The sequence below is a fragment of the Apteryx mantelli genome, chromosome 14 (genome assembly GCF_036417845.1).
Source record: "Apteryx mantelli isolate bAptMan1 chromosome 14, bAptMan1.hap1, whole genome shotgun sequence".
Classification (NCBI taxonomy): Eukaryota; Metazoa; Chordata; class Aves; order Apterygiformes; family Apterygidae; genus Apteryx; species Apteryx mantelli.
This window is the reverse complement of record NC_089991.1, coordinates 4,241,689-4,262,956: the sequence shown is the minus strand read 5'-3', so window position 1 is coordinate 4,262,956 and position 21,268 is coordinate 4,241,689.

Genomic DNA, 21,268 nt, shown 5'->3' with positions numbered 1-21,268 from the left:
TATCTCGGCATTCAATAAACTGCTGTAGCAAGGCACAAAGGCTAAACTGGAGCAAAACTGGAGAGAGGCTATCTCCAAAAAGGAGCAATTCTTGTCCTTTTTCCAGTAATATCGCAGCTCCTCCTCTGTGTCAGAGACAAATGATGAATTCTGATGGGAGGAAGGCTGTGGGACAGAAACTTTGCAGTAAAAGCCAAATGATATTTCTTCCTGTTTATAACCGCAGAAGTCTGGCTATTCCCCTCAGTAACACACCAACTTCTTCCAGGCACTGAGCGTGTGTACAGCAGAGAGCTAAAACTGCATTAAGCCCTTAGATGGCAAATGTAACACAATTGTCAGGTCACAAGAGAAATTTTATCTGTTCATGGTCAATTAAGCTAATTTAATTCCCCAGCAACTCAGTGTATAATGTTTAGCCCTTGCCACCACTTGTTTTGTTCCACTGACATTCAATCACTTATTTATCTCTGTTGCCAAAGGGCCACACCTGAGTCCTGATTTATGGAGCATAGTTGCAAGGGAAGAGCAGACTGTTTGACTGTTGATTATTACTTTTCTGTTTAGTGAGTAACAGGTTCACCTGCACCGGTAACTTGGAGGGGAAATTGGCAACTGAAACTTCAGTCTTCCGCCTGTCCAAAAGCATTCCCTGCTTTTGTTCGAAGTAACAATTTAGATGACCACATCTGACACTTTCAGTCGCAAAATAATCTTTTTTTTTTTCTTTTTCCCCCAGCATTTATCTGCCTCGTGCATATGCCATTCATGCAGGTGGAAATAACACTCACAGTAGATTTCTCTAGTCATTAAGTTTTTCTTTTTGCCTCTGAGGACCTTTCATGCACCGCTGGGGTATGTTGAAATATTTCTTTCTGGGACTTTCCAGATACCAATTGAGTGTTTTTACTATTGGGCATATATAAAGAGCCTGACTTTTCTGGGAAGAATTAGACCTTCCGCACATGCATAGGTACAGTAAGCCCAGTGCATTATGAACATGTCCTGTTTGTCGCTAGCACAGACTGTCTCTGCGCCTCCCAAGCAGTAAGCCAAACCTAGTAGGACTATCCCCAAAGCACTTTTCTCACTGCATGTGTGTGATAGCTTTGATCTGTTCACAGGCAATGGGCAGAGCTGAGATTTCAGGATGGCCAGTGGCTTAACTGGCACGATAACACAGCTGGATTGCCAAACATCTGGATAACCACCCCTAACAGTAAAGAAAAATCTAATTCCACTCCAACAAAATTTCCAGGAGAAAAAGGAGAATGTGTCCAGGGAAACCCAAATGTAGAAGTAGTTCTAGAGTGGAAAGGGTTTAGATTGGGGGGGAGGGGGGATTACGGTTTTTTTAATAGGAAAACGAGATTGTAAAAAAACAGAAACTAGCAGTGGGCTTCGAGGATCAGTGTAGGCTTCTGGTTTCTGGCCCTGTTTACAGAGGTTCTGAGCACTTATAATTCATATTTAAGGCAAACAGCTTCAGATGTTCAGCTATGTTTAAGTCATTCAAGTCTATTGTGTCCCTTGAACCCCGAGACGTTGCAACCTTTTAACTGTAACTTCCTGTGGCTCATTTCCAGTAGAGAAACATAAACATGTGAGGTCTGCTGACTCTCTATCTCCATTTAGACTCTGGGAACTTGATAAATGCAAAACATTTGCTTACCTTATGAGAAGAGGAAGTCGTGCTCTCTATTGCAAAATTTTGATGGCAGAAGAAGGACTTGCTGCTGTAAACCAAGGAAAATAATGCTAGAAAACTGCATTTTCAGACAGATTGTGTGGATTATTTTTTATGATTTCTGACTGTTTTGACTTGGCAAAGCAGGAGTCTAACAAAACAAGTGATGAAGGCTCCTGGCATGTGACTTCTCAAATATTTAGCAAGTATTTGTAAGCTTTATTAAGTCAATATGACTCATTCATCTTGACTTGCTTACATGTATGTTTCATGTACAGTGCTACGTAGACCAATAGAAAGTGTTAGTCATTTGTTTTATTACTTCAGGGTTATATTTCAGCAAAACTATCTAGTTTTGATACTGTTTATTTTCAGAACAGATCAGGGTGGATTTTCTAGGTCTGCAAAGCCACTGGCCTTTCTAATTTTTTTCTTGGCAGGGGAGACCTAGAAATGTGAATTAGAATCTCAGTTTTCAGCTTAAAATTGAAAGAATAAATTTCTTTCCCTTTTCTTTGGGGACCATGTTCTTGGAAATATAACTCTGGTAAAGACAGAGCAATTACTTTTGCCGCAATGCTTCCACTGCTCTTTGAGCAAGGCCTGGTCTTTTGCAGCCAGGAAAAAAAAAATATCCATAACCATAGATATTTTGTTTTGGGGGAAACTTCCACATCAGGTCAGGTCTCAAGAAGAGAGTGACACTGACAGTGGTACATGCAGCCATGGGTTTACTGCAGGGATTGTGGGATTTTCAACCCTTTCTCACCATCAGCACATCCCACTTCAGTGCATTTATATAGTCTCTTCAGAGCCGCAGCAGCCACTGGCTGCCCAGAAGACCTGCACCAGCATCCATTGGCTTTGCACAGATCACCCTGCAGCGTGTGCTAGGTAAAATTATGCCCTGGATTGAAATATGGGATCTCTCAGCCTAAAGTCAGGCCATAAAACTGTGCCATGTTATTGTGCAGCCACTGGAGTCATGGCTATGCCCAGTCCTGCTAAGGCCACATAAACTCACTACTTCAGCAACTTATCAAAGACGTGAGTCCTCTGCTTATCACCAGGGGGACTTCTGACCAGAAGAGGAGTCAGCCAGCTACATAGACTGTGGCATGATCTAATGAGCTGCCTAACAGTCTGACGAAGGGATCTGACTGCTACCGAACCATTATTAAGTCACAGAGGCTGCAAGGCAATAATTTGAGACATGAACGTTCAACACATGACCTAAATCTAACTGAGGTTTGTTCATCTAGCCAGATATTAGTTTAAGCCAGTTCTGGAATTACTATCTGAAGCCAGAAAACCACACAGCTAGGCTTTATTTAAAAAAAGAAAAAATCAAACCTGTTTTTCTGTGGAAAATTGTTGTTCCAACTAAAAGAAATTCATGCACAGTGTTTGCCTTCTGTTGAAAACTTTGTCCTTTCACTGGAAAAAGGAAAACCTAGGCACTGAAATATATCTGCTGAAAAGTGCAAATTTTATGTATTAAATCCCTGCCAACAAGTTGCTCTTAATGGAAACTTTGTTTTCATCACATTTTCTGCATAAAAATCTTGCCCAATATTTTATCAGCTCCATACTTCACTGATTTCCATTTGTAAAGTCTATGCTACATTTCTTCATTCATGTCTCCATTGTATAAGCAGTCATTTTTATTACATTCTCTTTTTCTTGTAGACCAACAGCACATCTTCCAGAAAAGAGAGTGAGGGAAAATTAACTGCTTTCAGTAGACATGTCTTTTAAATCAGGAAAAGGGAATAGAAGTGATTACACATGCCAAGAGGTCCTTGAACTGAAAAAATATTTCAGTGGTAATATATAAATATATGTATATAAACATATATAAAATATATACATATATATACACACACACACATATCTCCATATATGAAAACACAGACACACATCTATGTACACAGATATACCTGCACACACGAATAACACATACATGCTGCAAGGTAAAAAGATGTAGATGGAAATAGATTTATGTTTCCTAGCCAAACTCACTTAACAGTATCCAAATGAACCCTGAGAACTACATAATATTGTATCTGTAATAGCAATCTACCTAATCTATTCTGGAACTCATAAGTTTCTGGCTGATGTCTCAGCATACTCTAATGTTGCCAATTGTGCAGTAAATCTGCTGGGTCATATTACTAGACATATCATACCATTGACGGTACAAATGAGCCATCCGCTAACAGCAAGCACCAATACAGATGATTTGTAAAAAAAAGACAATAATAAGCAGGACTGCCCTATCTTCTTACAGCCTTATGAGTCGAAAAATGAGTTATAATGCGGAACACCTGGACAACATAATGAAAGTCCTGGAAAGCAGTAATGGCTCAGAAAAGCTGGCTCACTAGCATTACATAACACTGCATCCACCATCCTGGAACATAACGTGCAGCAGTCATGCCCAAAACAGCTCAGGGTGGACACTGTTCTTGCCTAGGTGTTTTTCAGATGACAAAGAAGCCCTAACACAGTTCAGTGCTTAAGTTGCTTTGGAGGAAACCTTACTAGAATGACCTTCCAAATTCCATCTGGCACAGGGTAAGGAATCACACATTTTTAAGGCCATAGCGAATGTTGCATTAATGAGGCTGACCTTCAAGCCTCACCTGAGCCTGAAGAACCACTGCTTATAATTCCTGCACCAAACTCGATAACGTGGCTGAACCAGAGCATGTAGTTCTCAAAAGCTATGCAGGCATGATTCAAAGACACAGCCTGTGAAGAGAGGAGATGATTTTTCCTTAGATCAAATATTTTGGAAAAAAATGGGCAAGCTTTGGGGCACAAAAGCCCTTGTAGAAGCAGCCAACATCAAGTCCAACCCAAGCTGAGAACAACTTCTCTGAATGCGATCGAGTTGTGTTAGTCTTCCAGTTAATTTGAGTGCAAAAGGGTGATTGGTACTTGAGGAGCTGAGAAAGGTGATCAGGTTTTAACCCAGCGGGACAGAGAGGAACCGGTAATTACCAAGCTGGAATTTTTGAGGGTTAGCTGGAGGCGGAGGTCGTGTGAGGAAAATTGCAATGTGCCATAAAACCAGGCTTCCAGTGATGGAGTCTTTATCATGTCCCTTGGGAAACTGTTCCATTAATAACTTTACAATGTTTAAAAGTTTGCCTCTTATTTCCAGTTTTGATTTTTCCAGTTTTGGCTTCAAGCCATGCTAGTCTTAAACAGATTTTTACTTGTGATATTTAAGGACTGATAGCACAACCCAGAATTTCACTTCCACTTATGGGTCTTTCCTTCCAATTATGGGTCTTTCTACCCCTTTTTTAACTGGTATCTTCTTTGATATCAGAAAAAGAAGGAATCCCTGGTTTCCCTCCTTGGAGGTCAAACATAATACAGTGCAGACTATGTAAAAAGACACTTAGAAAATGCATACAGAAGGTCTAGAGAGATCCTAAGGAAAGCTATAAAGTTCTCCAGCGAACACAAAAGAGAACCTCGTTCATGGAGGCTTCTAACAGAAAACTGCTGCCATATTAAAAATTAATATCTTACACCTGAATCTCAATTTGAGTGGTAGCTATTATAAATACCTTCAAAGGAGTAAGCCCAGCAAAGGTGATGAGTAAATCAGATCCTGGGGGCCAGATTCTGCTCTGCTGACCCACTAATGGAGTTATGGGGGATTTACGCTATTGTAAATAATAGCAGGATTCTCTCCCTTATCTATATTGCTCCTTGCTCACTTGTTATTTTTTGCAAGACCTTTATGTAACATTACTGGTTGTCCTGAAAAAATTGGGATTAACTTGGAAGACATATATTGCAGATTGGATTAGACTTCAAAGCGGTGCTGCCTAAGAGAGCTTTTAAAAGGCTTTAAAAAAATGAATTGTACCAATATAGGTTCTTTCCTTTGAACATGGAGAAAAAAGAGAAAAAAAAAAGCCCGAGTTTAATATTACTTAAATACATCCAACAATTAAGTTGCTTGGTACTCAAGCAAGCCACACAGGGAGGTTTTTCAAAGGAAAGTGGATATTTTAGTGACCTATCCACAGCCCCATTCCTCTTCAGCTTTCCCACGTTTCCTGCAGCCCTTCCCCGTTAACCACCCGGAAGGCGCACACCAGAAAAGGCAGCCTCCCCTCCACAGGGCAAATACTAAAATGCAGGAACAACGCGGAAAACCAGCCCAAGGGGAGGATAAATGTCAAACCTTTGCGGAAACCAGCCTGGGGGGTGGCCGGGGTGCCCCGACGGTGCAGGGTGCCCCGATGGCACCCCGCAGCGAGCGGACGTTTCCCTCAGCCCACATCTGCCACCACGCAGCAGCTTGTTTTTACACAGGGAAAAGGCGAACCGTCCTGGGGAGGTGGCGAAGGGCCAGGGCCAAGCGGCCAGGCCGGGCCAGGCCATGGTGGCCGCCGGTTACCGTGGCAACAGGGCCTAGGCCTGGGCAGCCAGGCAAGGCAAGGCCAGGCACTGGTGGCTGCTGGTTACCATGGCGATGGGGCCTGGGCCCGGGCAGCCCCACCGCCTGCCTGCCACGAATCCTCCCTTTTCCTTCCTTATGCAATAAGTGAGGGTCAAGGGAGCAAATCTGACCCGAACAAGCAAAGGATGTCGGTGTTGCCGGTGCAGAGGCACCTTCGGTTTCCTTACAGCAGAGGTGTAACCCGGCCTGCGCCATCGCTGCTGAAGAGGCACCGCAGCTCTGTTTGCGTTTGGGGCGGCTCGGCACCGGGCTTTCTCCCCGCTGTGTCCACATAAAGCCTGTCTCAGTGTACCTATCCGAGCCTGCACTCAAAATATAATGCCAATACCCCCATCAGGCATGCTGCTTTTTCTTAAGCATGGGTGCTAAATGTCTCCTGTCCTTATGGACACCAAAGACAAGGTGTTTTTCTGTCGCCTCACAGCCTCCCCCAGCCCGAGGGTCGGAGATGGCAGAGACCGAGACATGATGCAGGGGACTTCCCTCTCCCTCCCAGGCATAAATTTGATTTTACTCCTTTCCCTTGGGATGTGGCTGCTCATTCCCCACACCACAAAATGGCCCAGGGACCTGCTGAGCGCGTGGCGACGTCAGGATCTGCAGCCCTGAGCCCCACAACGGGCCTAAACTGAGGAGAAGGGGATGAGTTCAATTCTGGCCAGTCCCCAGAGTCAGCATCTGCCCCAAACCCGCTGTGTTAGCTGGGACACCATGCCATGTCCTCCACCTCCAACGCTGCTTCCCATTAACTCGTTGCCGCGCCGCTGCGGGAGGAGGAAGGTCCAACTAGGCTTCATCAGCACAGGTTTACGCCAGGGAAGCTGCGTTCATCACCGGCGTTTTCCCCGTGAACATTCACAAGTGGCTGCTGAGCTTTCAGAGCTGTCGGCCAGACCCTGCCCTCCTACAGAGTCCAGGTTTGAAGGACCATATATAAGCCGGACAGATGTGTGGACCACACTGGTCAGTTGGTACCAAATGGTCCTGTCCTTACCTGTTTGCTTTCCTTGGACACGCTTGATTGCATGAGATGTGGGTCTGGCAGCTTGTGCTTAAAGCTCCTTTGGGTCTTTGAATGGTTTTCTGTTCCTTTCCCTCTATTTTTAATTCACCTTTCTGCAGAGTGAGAGGCATCATTTATCAGTAAGGCGTTGAGGTGATTTGTTTTGCTGCAGGAGAGGCTGAAGGACGAGCTGGTTATGAAGTGAAGCACATCTCAGGAAGTATTTGGTTGTGCATCAGGGCATGTGAAATGCACAGTGGAAGCGCCAAGTATCACTGCGATATAGACCTTGGCCTACTGCAGATTTTCTATTGGGAAGAGTAAATACAGAGGGTAAAATGTCATTGTTTTCACAGAACATAATAGCCCTCCTTCTTCTTCTCCTGAGAAGCCTGGGAACTCCAAATAAATTTGGGGGCAATTTTATTAAATGAAAATATTCTTCTGTTAGGAGCTAATTTATATCTCTGCAGCCCAGCCTCGCAGAAGGTCAGTTTGACAAATCACCCTCTCAGGAGCTGGGGAGGAGTTATAGGAACTCACAGTAATCCTCCTAATCACACTCTAACTCAGTTTCCCTTTTTGCTAATGACTGGCCAACAAATGCTGGCTTTCCAAATTCGTTATCAGCCTGCTCTTACTGTTATCCCTGCCCTCTCCCTTTGGTCGCACACGCTGCACATCCCCCTAGCCTACGTATCCTACAGGTTGCCGCGTGCATCTTTGGTGCACGGGCACACCCAACTTTTGAATATAGGTCAACTATACATAACTGGGGTGCTGCCGTGCATACGGATTAGTGCCAATGAAGAAGCAGAACAGAATGAGCGCTGGTGGCCAGCTTCGCTTCTGCAGGGAGCTTTAAAATCCACTCTGGGCTCCAGAAGATGTCTGCCAGTGGAAACTGCCCAGGCGCAACACTTCATCATTTCATCATTGTATCTCCTGGCTGGGCCTGCCCCACCCGACTTTATTATTAGACAAAACTTTACAATTGGAAGCTCAGGTCAATTTTTCACAATCTGCAAATTAAAAAAAAAAAATGCGGTTTGAATTTTCTCCAAACTTCTCATGACCCTTCTCCCTTCCCTTCAGAACAGATCTGGCAATTTTCAGGCCTAATGAATTTTCCAAGTCCTAGTAAAAGGGGAAGCTGCCTGCAAACCTGCTTACAAGCTTCCAAGCCTGCTGGCTCCTCAAAGCTCAGCTGGGCTTTCCACTCTGGTGCGTCTTTGTGGTATGTGCAGTAGAGGTCTCAGCTTCTCCCAGAATTCCCTCTCCCTCCTCTCTTCTGGTTACAGCGTGTCTCAAACACAAAAAAAAGGAAGATTAGAAGTGGAGTTTGGCTGAAGAATAATGACATCTGTTTCAGTGCCAGGTGACTGCCATTTTTTGATGGTTTTGTGACAAGAACATTACTTAAGAGCACGACTAGACGAGAAACATGTCCCACCTTCATCCTGTGGAATCTTGCTCTAAGGCCATGGAAGCTGCGAAAAATCCATTTTCTGCAGCTTCTTCAGAAGGCAGGATTTATTTTATAAGAACACTCAACTATTTTATCAGCTGTTTCAGATCAAGTATCCATTCATACCCAGAGGAGTAGTGGCTATTTCTTAGCTTCCTTCCCAACCCTCTGGAGTTATATTCCTAAGAAACAAAACATCAGTAGTCATTGTTAACTACCCTTAGCCCGTATGTTTGAGTTTGTCCTGCAAAAGCCATGAAATAGCATCCTTTGCTATTCTTTTGGTGTCTGGACATTACACTACATTATGCTCAAGCAGCGTATACAAGCATTAACCTAGAATGAGGTCAAAACACCATGACAGCAAGATTCGGGGGGATTTTCTGCCTCAGTACTCAAAGTCCTTGATTGCATAGGCTTGTGGCACAACTGTATTGTCATACTCAAGTACAGAGGCTGGTGGTGATTGCATGTCTTACCCAGGGATCTAGGTTTTTATAAGTCACCAGTATGATTTGGCTTCCTGTTGAGTTTGTTCTGCAAGGAGCCTATGGCACCTCAAGAGTTAGGCGTAAGTGGATAGCATGCTCCAGTTCATCCTTAGAATTAAGGTGGTGTGATTTGCCTCAGTGCTAAGCACCCTGAAACTCCCACAGATGCATTGCCCAGGAGGAAAATGTAAAGGAGAGTTTTGAAGCAGATGGCTTTCCCTCCCTGCTCCAAAACAGTCACAGACACTGTGTACAGTCATACCGACTCCTTCGCTCTGATACAGCTTTATTTGCACAGAATGTCATAACAACATAATACCAGTAACAGCCCAGACCTCCTCACCAGACTTGGCTGTAGCATTCTTCCCAGAACTCTAGAAAGTAGGTTCTACTTTCTATCTAGAAATCAGAATGGGTTGTTCCAAAGCATCTGCATGCCTTCTTCTATAACTGATCCAGTCTCTGCCTCTCTGCACCCAAACACCTAAATGTCTTTTGAAAATCTTGTCCTTTGTCTGTCTTCTGTTGAGGGGTTGCCACTATCAGAAAACTGCCCTTGGCCATCACTTCTTTTGGGAAGCTGAACTCTGCGGAGTTGGTGTCACTTGTCCCTTACTTTCTTCACTACCGTCTGTTGCACCCCCAGCCCCCACCATATCACATGAACTGCAGACTCTGCACCAGAGGAATTACGTGGAGCTTGAGGCAGCCATGATTTATGTTGCAATACAAATTGCACTGTAAGTTATGCTCCCCTCAAAGGCGAGAGATGCTGACAAGAGCACCTGTCATCCAGATTCCTCCCTTCTCCCCAGACCAGTTTCTGTCAAGGTTGAATTGGGGCCAGCATGGTTTAGGATTCAGGTCACAGGACTCTGCAAGCTGAAAGCATTGGGCACGGTTGCTTGCACAAGTTTACAAGGTGGTATTTTAATGGTGCTTAGTACACAGGAATGGAGGAATTTAAGTCAAAATTTGTAGAGGCGAAGTAAATAATAATGGTTAGAGCTAGCCTGGTTCTCAAGTCTGAATGTCCTTGGTAAGAACAGAAATAATAATAACAAATACCAAGCTAGCAAAAGCTGAGACAGATTACCTGTGCGCTGTAATGGCTTTCCTTTCTTGAGCTCTTTTTTTTCTTATATGCTAACACATACTTATACATATTAGCAAAGTCAAGGCCAGCTCAACAAAGATCTTTTCAGAGTTTGGGTCATTCACCCTCACACTTAGTAAGTTTTTCAGTGTCCAAGAGTTTGAAGTTTTGTTCATGGCACTACTGGTGACCAGTTCAAATCAATAACATAGAGATGAACAATGGTCAGCCATGCAGGAGAGTTAAATGTTCTCTTTCAGTGGATCATCTTCTCCCCTTTTCCCCATTACATCATGGGAGTGTTTAGTTCCCATAAGGCTGTTGACAAAGACAAGTTGTTTTGGGGGTATTTTTTTTCCCCTAGGAACTTTTTCCTGGGTAGAATCTGAGAATCCCTTTTTTTTTTTACTTCCCTGTCACAACCAGTTGTTTGAAGTGGTGCTGCTCCCAGAACCCCCCATCACAGTTATTGCATGTGCCCAAAGCAGTCATTTAGAGTTGCTCAGTACAGTTGGTGCAACCTGTCCTGAATGCATTGGGCTTTGCAGTGCATGCACATACCTTTCCGTCTTGTCTGTGGCACCTTGTCTATGGACATGACAGCATAGCTGAGGTGAGACATACTGTTAACAACTGCACTGAGACAGACTGAATCTTGGACTTCAATACCCACCAATGTCCTTTGGACTCCCCCCTTCATAACATACCTGTTGTTGCGATGCACAAAGACTCATATCTTTGAGAGGAACCATAGGAAAAGGTGTGTCGTATTTGTTCAAAAATTAATTATTGATGTCAGTCAAACTCCTCAGCCTTGAAGGTGTGAAGGGGAAACATTAAACCTGTGCAAAGGTCAACTTTACCAGGACCTGCCTATTCAACGAAAGGAACTAAGGCAGAATGATGAATTGCCAACGAGTTCCTGTGTGTTCAAGCAAACGACAAACTATTAACCTGTAAAACTGAACAGTGCAAAAGGAATTCGGTTTTGGGACAGAGAAGTATCTACACAGGAGGTTTTATGAGTTGTAGGTCAAATCTGTTAATTCCTTCCTCTGTATTTTAATCTTAGACTCTCTAACTGAGCACAAAATACCCATGTCCTCAAGGGAGAAACAAGATTGTGCAAAAGAAGGTGGAAGACATTGAGAGGAAAAGTGTGGCCCATCAGCTATACACAGCAGTGAAAAATAGAGGACACTTTTGCCAGACTGAGTTTTCTGTTAGTTAAAACAGATATCCAGATTCCTGTGTACAGAACAAGTAAATGCTGCTGATATATGGGAAGAATAAAACACAAATGGACCTTCCATCACTGGAAACTGGCATCTATCAATGTGGAACCATTTCTTCAACCAGGGCAGTAAAGTACTCATTTGTTTATTATCCCCTTGTTTTAGAAACAGGCCACTTATGAAACAGGAAATCGCCTGTGGTCAAATCTTTCATTGAGCTATGCTTAAAGATCAAGTGCAACTAAGTCCAGTAAGTTACACGACCACTTGATGATATGGACAGAACAGCAAATAAATAAAAATGGAAGTTTTGATAATCATGCATTTCAAAAGACCTGAGACGAACACTCTCTCTTCCCTGGCCTGTGAGGGTTCACAGTCTCCTCCAGTTATAGGGATGCAGATTATTTCATCAATCTGTTTTCTCAACTACAAAATCAAAGTGCTGAAAAATTTATGCTTGTTAAGAGAAGACTCAGAGGCTGAAGTGATACACAGCCAGCTGCCACACTTACATGTGATCTATAGTCCCAGCTCACAGAGAGTTTTTAATTTAACGATTTTACAGCCTCAGGGCTTCCACACTTATTTGGATATGAACAGACCCTCACTCACTTAGCAAGTTCGGAACCTAAACCAGACCAGACATTTTTTGTTTAGATCCTTAAAAGTTGTTCCCTCAATTTGCTTTCCTTAGTAATTCACAAGTGTCGAACATCTGGGAATCATCATCTGTTTTCTGATGACTATGAAGAGTCTCATATTTTGAGCAAGTCCAGCAAAGCCCAGTATGCTGCCCAATGTCCAGTTACTAGACTATAGAAAAATAGCTCAACAGATGATCTCCCGAGTCTCTGGACATCCAGCTTCATATGGGCAATGTCCACTCGATCTGGATGGCAAGTCACATCAATCACTACAAGATTTTGGTATGCAACTGCCTACATTAATTTGACCTAAGACATCAGTACAGTAAGACATTCTAAAAAGCTAGGAAGCATTCCATTTCCAAGCTAAAAATAAATTTGCAAGATACTTCTTGGAAATATGCATATATTTTAAAAATAAACCACACCAAAAGAAAGCAAACAAAGCAAAAGCCTTGGCTTGTGTATTATACCAATTTCCATTCAAAGTGAATTCAGACCTATGACTTTGGTTATGCCTCTGCTGAATCTTGAGATCTGCCAGCAGGCCAGTGTTAGGCAAAATGCCCTGTGTATCCAAAGAGGGAATCTGCTAGCACAGTTTCAAGCGCAGCTACAGAGTAACTAACTCTCTTCATCCTTCCCCAGGTTATGCAAACTCTCTTCATTTTTCCCCAGATGATGCAGAGACCTCAGGCCTCTAACTCTTAGCTGTGCATGGTCCAGCTGTATGGACAGAAGGTGGGTGTGTGGGGCACACAACACCCTCAGTGCCATCACTGAGGATGCTCTCTGTGCCCAGTTGTGACACAGGACCTCTGTGAGGCGGGGATGCTAATGCAAAAACAGGCCTGTGGGATTTGAAGAGGAGCTGTGGGTACTCTCCACCTTTTTTTTTTAACAGAGTCCAAGGTTATAAAGAGCTAGAAAGAAAAATTTTTCCGTTGTCATTAGGGTCTGCAGACTTGGCCTGCCTGAGGACTGAAATAACTTACTGCATTGCTGCTAGACATATACAGACATGGGTTTACTACTTAGACCCATGCTTGTATTTCCCATACTTAGCAGGTTCTGAAGATTATGCAGATCAGCTTTGCATTGCTGTAGTAGTAAACAGTGGACCTGATTCTACAGATGCAAAAACACCTGAATAATGCAACTTCAAGTTTAACATGAGTAAGACACTTGAGTCAAATTTTTCACATGTGGTTTTGCAGGCTTAGTTCTCTGCTGGAGCAGCTAAGTCTCAGGAGTGAAGTGCTGACACTCTTACTAGAAAGATAATTCAGCTGGCTACAAACATCAGTGACTCTATTTGCATCTGTCATCACAAATATATTTCGGTTTTAGATGGAGGAGAAAAGAAAACAAACACAACATTTTCTGGTTAAACAGAAACAGAGTACGGTATCACTGAGACTTTCTAAAGGAGAGTTTATTTAATTTATTCTTCTGTACACACAGCTAGTTTGCTAGGATATTATAACTCAACTCATTTCTCTGGTGACCCATGGCAACCTCTGGATCAAAAGGATTACTCGTGACTCATAACTTACCTTGGCTAAATATAAATATAGGGCTTTAGGTTAAGTAATCTAGGCCTTAATCAATAAAACATTTAAAGTGACAGTACAAGGAGGGATTTCAAAAGTTGTACTATTATAGTGTTAACTCCTAATGCTTGAGTTTCTGGGGCTGTCCTTTTCTGCTTTTAACATGAATACCCCACATCACGGATTTTCTGTGCGTTTTGTGCATACAAGTACAGCTGCATACATTTTGAATGTTCTCCTGTTCCATAGCGGATATATGCTCAGTTTTCCCCACAGGAAATCCAAGCAATTGCCCCTGTGTGGAGTACCACAATTAGGTGACCATAATTGCATACTTAATGAGCTTGTATATGTTTTGAGTGCCAGTTTCTCAGATGTGGCCACCTAAATGGATATCTAAATCTCACTTTTGGGTGGTGAGGTTGAGGAAAAATGAATGAAAGTCTTATTTCATATATTTAAATGGACCACTTAAATGCCCAATACTTACTTAAGTGCCTGTATTTTAATATCAGACCTTACGTGCAAATCAGCCAGCCCTGTTGGCTAGTGTTGGCAACAGGAGGTTGGGAAAACACAAGTCAAATAAAATATGACTCATTTAAAAGAAGTCAGGAAGCTTTCCAAATAACTGCAAGGATGTAAAGATGACAAAATTGTTTCTCCTCAGTATGGGGAACCTACAGGGTCATTCCTGTTTATAGCCACAAGCGCTGGTTGAGGGAAGTAGATGAGCTTTACCTGCCCATGATACCTTCCCCAGGTAATGTGATTTCTACAGCCCGTATCTCTGCCCTTCTCTTACAGGGGAGTTTTGCTGGGTGAATTCACTGGTGCTTCTTACAGCACTTTTTGGAAAGAAAGCAGCTACCACTCAGCACAGCTCCCTGAGGGCAGTGGAGCTGTACACAAGGACAACTAGCTGGAGTCCTAGATTTCCAGAGTTTTCTTGTGTACATAGCACAGCTTAGCTAGCCTGAGGCATGGAATGAAATGGAGCCTGGTGCAACTCCACTAATATCCATTTCAATAGACAGACCCTTGACAGGTGGGACAAGGGGCAGTTCCCCATCAGCCAATCCAATAGCAATTTCCGAGAGTATAGGCACTGGTAGCTTAGACTAGATATGAAATGAAATGTTTTTCTGACTGGGTAGGAGGTTACAAAATTGATAAGAAGCTGGTTTTATCTGTAATTATTTTAGTATTATTGACTAGCTGACACTTTACAAACAAATATAGACTCTGCTGGCCACTGTCTGTAGTTCCACTGATTTCAGAGGAGAGATCCTGGAGTAACACGCCTTCCTCAGAGCTTGTACAGTTCAATTTATGAATAAGCACAACTCCTAGCTTCGGATATTCAATAGCTACAATTTTTCCTTTCCGAGGGAAAGAGTCAAATTTGTATCTGGCTTTTATTCTTGCCCAGGGTAATGGAAAAGAGCAGATTAATTGCAGCCTTAAAAACCCTTCCATGAGTTCCTCAATTTGAATTATTTTATATAATTCACAGAGAAGGTGACATGATTTACCTCAATATATACAGTTAAATTGTTCTATATTGTAAACCATTAGCAAAGAGGGATGAAGGGCTTATGAAGAGGAGTGGAGAGACTACAGTGTTATGACAGAATGAAAAATTTCTGGACATGCAAGAAGACATCACATTGTTTCCATTGGAAGATAGTTGTGTATGTTTCCTACAGCAACTATAAGATCTTTGGCCTGTGCACTGGAGACTATTCTTTGTTTATTTTTATTGTATACCAGAAACTTTCATACAGAAGAGCAGGACAGATTGTACTTCAACAGATAAAGTATGGGGGGTTCCCTTATGGAGGCGTGTGGCAAAGGGATGTAACCTGCAGCTGATTGAAATTATCCAAGGTACTTCACTCATCTGAGTCCTCAGCAGTGCAAGATGGACAATTTTCACAGCATGGGCTGGTCCTTCCAGAGTTTTGAGGCACAGCTGCCCCATGTGTCTCCATTGCCAGGTAAAGAAGTCATGTCCTCAATGCTCGCAAGTTGGATCTCAAAGCCAGACCTGCTGGAATATGAATCCCCTGAGTTCAGGGAGTAAGTGAGAGCAAAGTCCTCTTCCTCCCTCCAAGCAAGAGCTTGGGAGCATGATGCTGCACAGACTGGGCTAAGAAGGCCAGAAGCTACAGGCAGTCTCCCCAGCTCGCAGTGGGTGGGTTTGATGTTCGAGGCTCCCACAGGACAGTGTGGGTGGAGGAAGGACACAATAAACACAGTGACTGGTCTATTCTGAGAAATAGAATTCGCCCCTGGAGAAAAAGGATGGGAACCCAGATAGCATTGGGAAGGGATTTGGACAGTGACTCTCTTGTTGCTGACACAGACAGCTTTGTCCTCCTCAGCGTCTAGTTTTGTGGTCTGCTACAACCTCTAGGGAAAGGAACAGTTTCTAACCTTTGTCTTGGTAGTGGCTTCCATCTTGCATTTTTGTTCATACATAATCCCACAAACAGGGCTCCTCAGATGAATGCAGGCTGGAGAGTTAAGATGTTAGGAGAGAGCAGGGTTTGTACAGAATTAAGCCAGTGTTAAAGACTCATCCAAAGCTATAAATTTAGAATTACTGAAAGGTCCGCAGCAAAACTGTCAAAGCAAACAGGAGAATATCCTCCAGACAGGGTTTAGAAACTGTTTTTGTCTTCTGATAGATCCTAAGATCTGGGAACTCTTCTCAAATGGTGGAAAAAGCCTCGCAAACAGCAGAAGAACATGTGATGAAAATGTAAATGAAGATAAGAATCTGCTGTAGTTCCTCACACCAGCAGACCAGAAGCAATCTGTGTATATATGAGTGCTGCATGAGGGCTTTTTGTTCTTGTTTTCTTTCTGGTGCTGAAGGTGCCTGAGGAAAAACAGTCTACTCATTTCTTAATCATTCTTGCGACTGTGTTTCAAGAAACATTCTTGTTTTCTAAAAACTGCTTATTTTTTTCCCCTGGGGAAGGAGGTAACTTTCCTTTCTAATCTCCTGACAATCTGAAATGAGGTCTTTAGTAGTTCTGCTTGTTGAGAAACAGCTTTTGGGAGATAACTCCTAGTCCACCTTAACCACACTTCAAATAATCTTTGTATGACTGTGATGCAAACCCATAATCTCCCAAAGCAAGTTTATAACCATTTTAACAACCAGGACTTAAGGAGGTTATTGCGGGATGGGCAGGGAGAGAGGGGTGAAGAACCGACCAAGGAAGCACAGTTCAGTTTGTCTTCCAAACATCTCCATATCTCTTACAGCTTTACAAGGATGAAGTGACTGATGAACAAACAAGGAGGCCTAATCTCAAATAAAGAAGGGGGGGTCCCATTCTGACCAGCAGCCTTCTCTGGGAAGGTCAGTTAAGCACATACTTGTTTCTTTGCGGTAAGGCAGATGCTTGAGTTTCACAGGATGCAAAACCTTCAAACATAAATGAAACATACCCCTGGGATAATGAATTTACCAAGCTGTGAGGTCTAAATGCATACACTTAGCAGCTGTGTGCTGTCCTTCGGGACATCAATGGTGAGTGGAAAGAGAGGTAAAGACTTTGTATTTGCACACTAGAGAATAGATTGCATGAAACTGTTCCTTAGACAAAGTCTGCCTCTGTATACCCTCTCTGGCCCAGCCTTTCGGTAAAAGAAACCCTGCACATATCAGGGACAGAGTACAGATTGGGACTGAAAACGAAGATGGCTTCAACAGCTCTTTAAAGGAGTCTCCCAAGAACACAGCAAAACACGCAGGGGCAGAACTGCTTCTAGAAGATAAAAGACTCTAAATATTATTTTTGACTGTTTTCTGTTTACTCAATTGCTTTTAATTAAGCCTCACTTGGCTGGGGAGTCAGCCAAATGTGGAGAACAAAAAAAAAAGTGAGAAACCCAACCCCTCCAAACCTTTGCTCACTGGCTGAATTTTCACAGCTCTAAAACACAGTATTCCTCCATGGGGACGCAATGCTTCTGTGTAAACCTGCTTGGGGGAATTTATTATCCCTGTGTGCAAGTCTTTGAAACCATGATTTTAACGGTAATAATTTCTAAGCAGGGAAATTCATGAGAATCTGTAATATAATGCCAAGTCTATCCTATTATGGTTTTAATTGGAATATACACTTTATGTGTTATTAGAGAAATGTTATTGTCCTCCTTATGCTTAATACTATATGAATAGCTAAAGCCCTTTAATGACCATGTAATTTATTGTCCCTATAGTTATGGCATTAAGCTACAAGTCATCTAATACTTGCAAACATTGTAAACTCCAATTACAGCTACACCAGTGATCCTTCTGTCAACTGAGCTAAAAATGACTGAATGATAAGGTTAAGCACTGAGCCACATAACACAGTTATCTGGAGCTCAGCACCTGTACTACAGAGAAATGTCCAATAAACTATAGTTAAATAGTTTTACTTTGTTATCAGATATAAGTATAGCAAATACAAACGACTTCCAGAATGTTGTTGATCACTGTGATTCCATCAATCTTTTATGTATTTATCAGCTTTATCCTAATTTACTGATAACAGTCAATCACTGATTCTCCAGAAACTAAGAGACTTCACAGGCACCAGGGTAGATTCTGTCTACCCTTACGGAAATTTTGTAGTTTCATGAAAAAACTGTCTGTAACTTCTATGCAAAGTGTTTGTTTGTTTGTTTGTTTGTTTTTCCAAATATCCACAGCTATTTGAGAAAGTACCAAATTAGCTGACTAAAAAATTAAGACAATTTGGGAACAGGATAGACATCTTTTAGCTTGTAAGTAACTAGTTACCATTTGGTGATGTCTACAAAGCAAGGTAAGCTTCAACAAGCACTGTAAACTGCCAAAGTACAAAAGCACACCTGTAATATGAATATCTTATCTGGCAATCTCAACCAAGGAGTCAAATATTCAGTCAACACAGTGAATTGTATCCTTTTCTGTTCCATGATAAATAAGACTGAAGCCAGTGAAAACCTTCCTGTTAGGTAACCCCAGACCTGCCAAAACTTCTATTGTCCCTGTGACAACAGGGACAGCACCAGCATCATGGCCAACCATACCTCCAAATCTGTGCTTTCTTGCATACGTTTCTATGGCATATACATAGGCATTCTGGTTGTGATAGGCAAGGGAGGGATAAATGTGTTTGCTGCATCCATTTCAGCCTATCAACAGGCAATACAAAAAGATACTGTAAAAACCAACCAGAGAGAGCCCCCAAAAATGAAAGACCTCAAAGATGATAACTGGAGAGACTGCTAGTGTCAGAAGACACTTACAATTTTGTTTCTCTGTTGGCTTTTTCTAAATGGAAGGGTATGAGTCTAATCTGTAGAACAGAAAAGCAGCAAGTGCAATGCATAAACCAAACCACTTCCCTGCAAGGTTCATTATTAGCACAGATGGCTCTTCAAGATCATTCATAATTTTATCTGCAAAAAATCTTACTTTTCTTTGCTCAGAAAAAGTCTGCACGCTTTTCCTGGATGGAAACAAGAGGGACTACCTAGATTGATCCCCCGTAATTTTTAAGAGGCTTCCAGGTCTATACTTATACCTAGCCCTAGTGTTAACTTTTCAAAATTCTGTTTTTCAGAAGGAGACAGAGTTGAAATCCATCCTCAGAAGTGACCTGAGAGTCCTGGAAGGTTACAAGCAGCTACCAGAAAGAGATGGCAAATTAAAAAGTGACTAGGGCAGACAGCGGTCCTTCATTCAGATGCACTGCATTGCGTTCAGGTACTCTGCACTGTACCGTCCAGGTACCTTACCTGGGCCACGGTTGCTGTAATTTCTGATGAAGCTGTAAATGAAGCATAAACACACAGTCTATCCTGGGGATTTTCTATTTCTATGTTGTAAGACCTTTTCAGAATGTTCTATGTTAAATATGCCTGAGATGAGCCATCAAGTTTCATTTCCTTTCTAAAGGTGGAGGCGTGTGAGATCTGTCAGAGTTCATTGAAAATATCATATTTATCTCTGAAGTTACCCATACTGTCTGATTTGCTATTTATCAAGTGTTTTACAATGCCATAGTGTACAAAACATACCATATGAGAACCATGTTGTTCTGTTTTATTTTATTTACTATAAAATGATACAGACTATATATGCTATGTGTGTTACATATATTTTTCTTTCTTTTCGCCCACAAACTGTAATTTGTATTTGTTTGGGGGTTTTAAGCCACACAATAGTTACAGAGAATCCCAGCACCAGTTTCACTGAGAATATTACAGTGTTAGCAGAAATTGTGTTCTGGATGGTCTGTGATGCCTGTGTAGTTCCTCTGGCTCACCGTTCCTTTCAAAAGAATACATGTAGAAAATTAAATGCCTAAAATAGATAAATCACCTTTCCTCACTCATGGTTTGTGATTACTCACTTAAACCACCTAATGTTTCTGCTGCCCAAAGAGGCGGACTAAAACTTTATTAAAGAGGAGAACAACAAATTATGCATTTCAACTACACATTTTTAAAAGGAATAATCACTCAAGCTACATTTCATGACACGTGCGAGATTTGTGTGGATTCATACATTTCCCATGACCATCCAAATATTCATGAAGAATTAATAACATGGTTCTGCCTTTAGCAAGTTCCATTCATTCTTATTCGTATCTGGCTATAATCAGCACTGAGACCCCAAATATTGGACGACTGCATCTGATTCTTGAGTTCTTTCCTTTTTGTTTATGTCAAAGCAAATTAGCTGGAAGGAGCCTGACGAGGAAATTGACCGAACTGTGGAAGGTCAGGGGGGCATTTCGCTGAAATGTAATATAATAAGTACAATTTAAACAATGACAAATCCCATTCACCTCTTTTGTTTTCTTGAAGTGTTTAGAATTATTTTTAACCTTCTTTTTAATAAATAAAATTGTTCTATTAGTTTGTCATACATTTGGATTTCATTAATTTCAGAACATTTTCCAGGCATCTAAAATTAAACAGATGTCATCAGGCTCATTTAGACCTCAAATAACCCTTGCAACAGAACCAATTATTCAAGGGTCAGCTGGAAGCTGGAATTTTATAATAAAGAAAAGCTAAAAAGTTAAAAAAGAAGAAGAAGAAGAAACAATGCCAATTCCCTGTCCATACAATTGTTAGCTCAACAACTGGAGATCTGTCTTATTGTTAAGGGAAAGGGTGGAGCCAAAGAGTGAAAGTTCAGGAAAGCTGGTTTATTCCCTGAATGCATTGATTGTTCCCTTTCCAGTGGGGATTAGACAAGAAATCTTTATTCCAGCTTTCTAGCTCTGTCATGGGGATGCATAAGAGGAGCAGAGGGACAAAGGTTTGTTTTTGTTCTGAAAGTTGGTCCTGTTGGTCAAAGGAGTTTTCAAAATGTCATGATCGAGCTTGGGAAAGTGCAAGTCCAAGGAAATACAGGGGAGTAGGGGAGAATCTGTAATCTGGGAGTCACAACTACCATGCCATAGTCTAAACAACACTTCCACCTACTGTAAGAACGAAGGGTTTTAATTTTGCCTTGTAAGCACAAATGGTAGTTTGTTGGGGAAGTTTTAAGCAGTGAAAAGGGGTTTTCATCTCTACCAGCCTGTCTGAAAT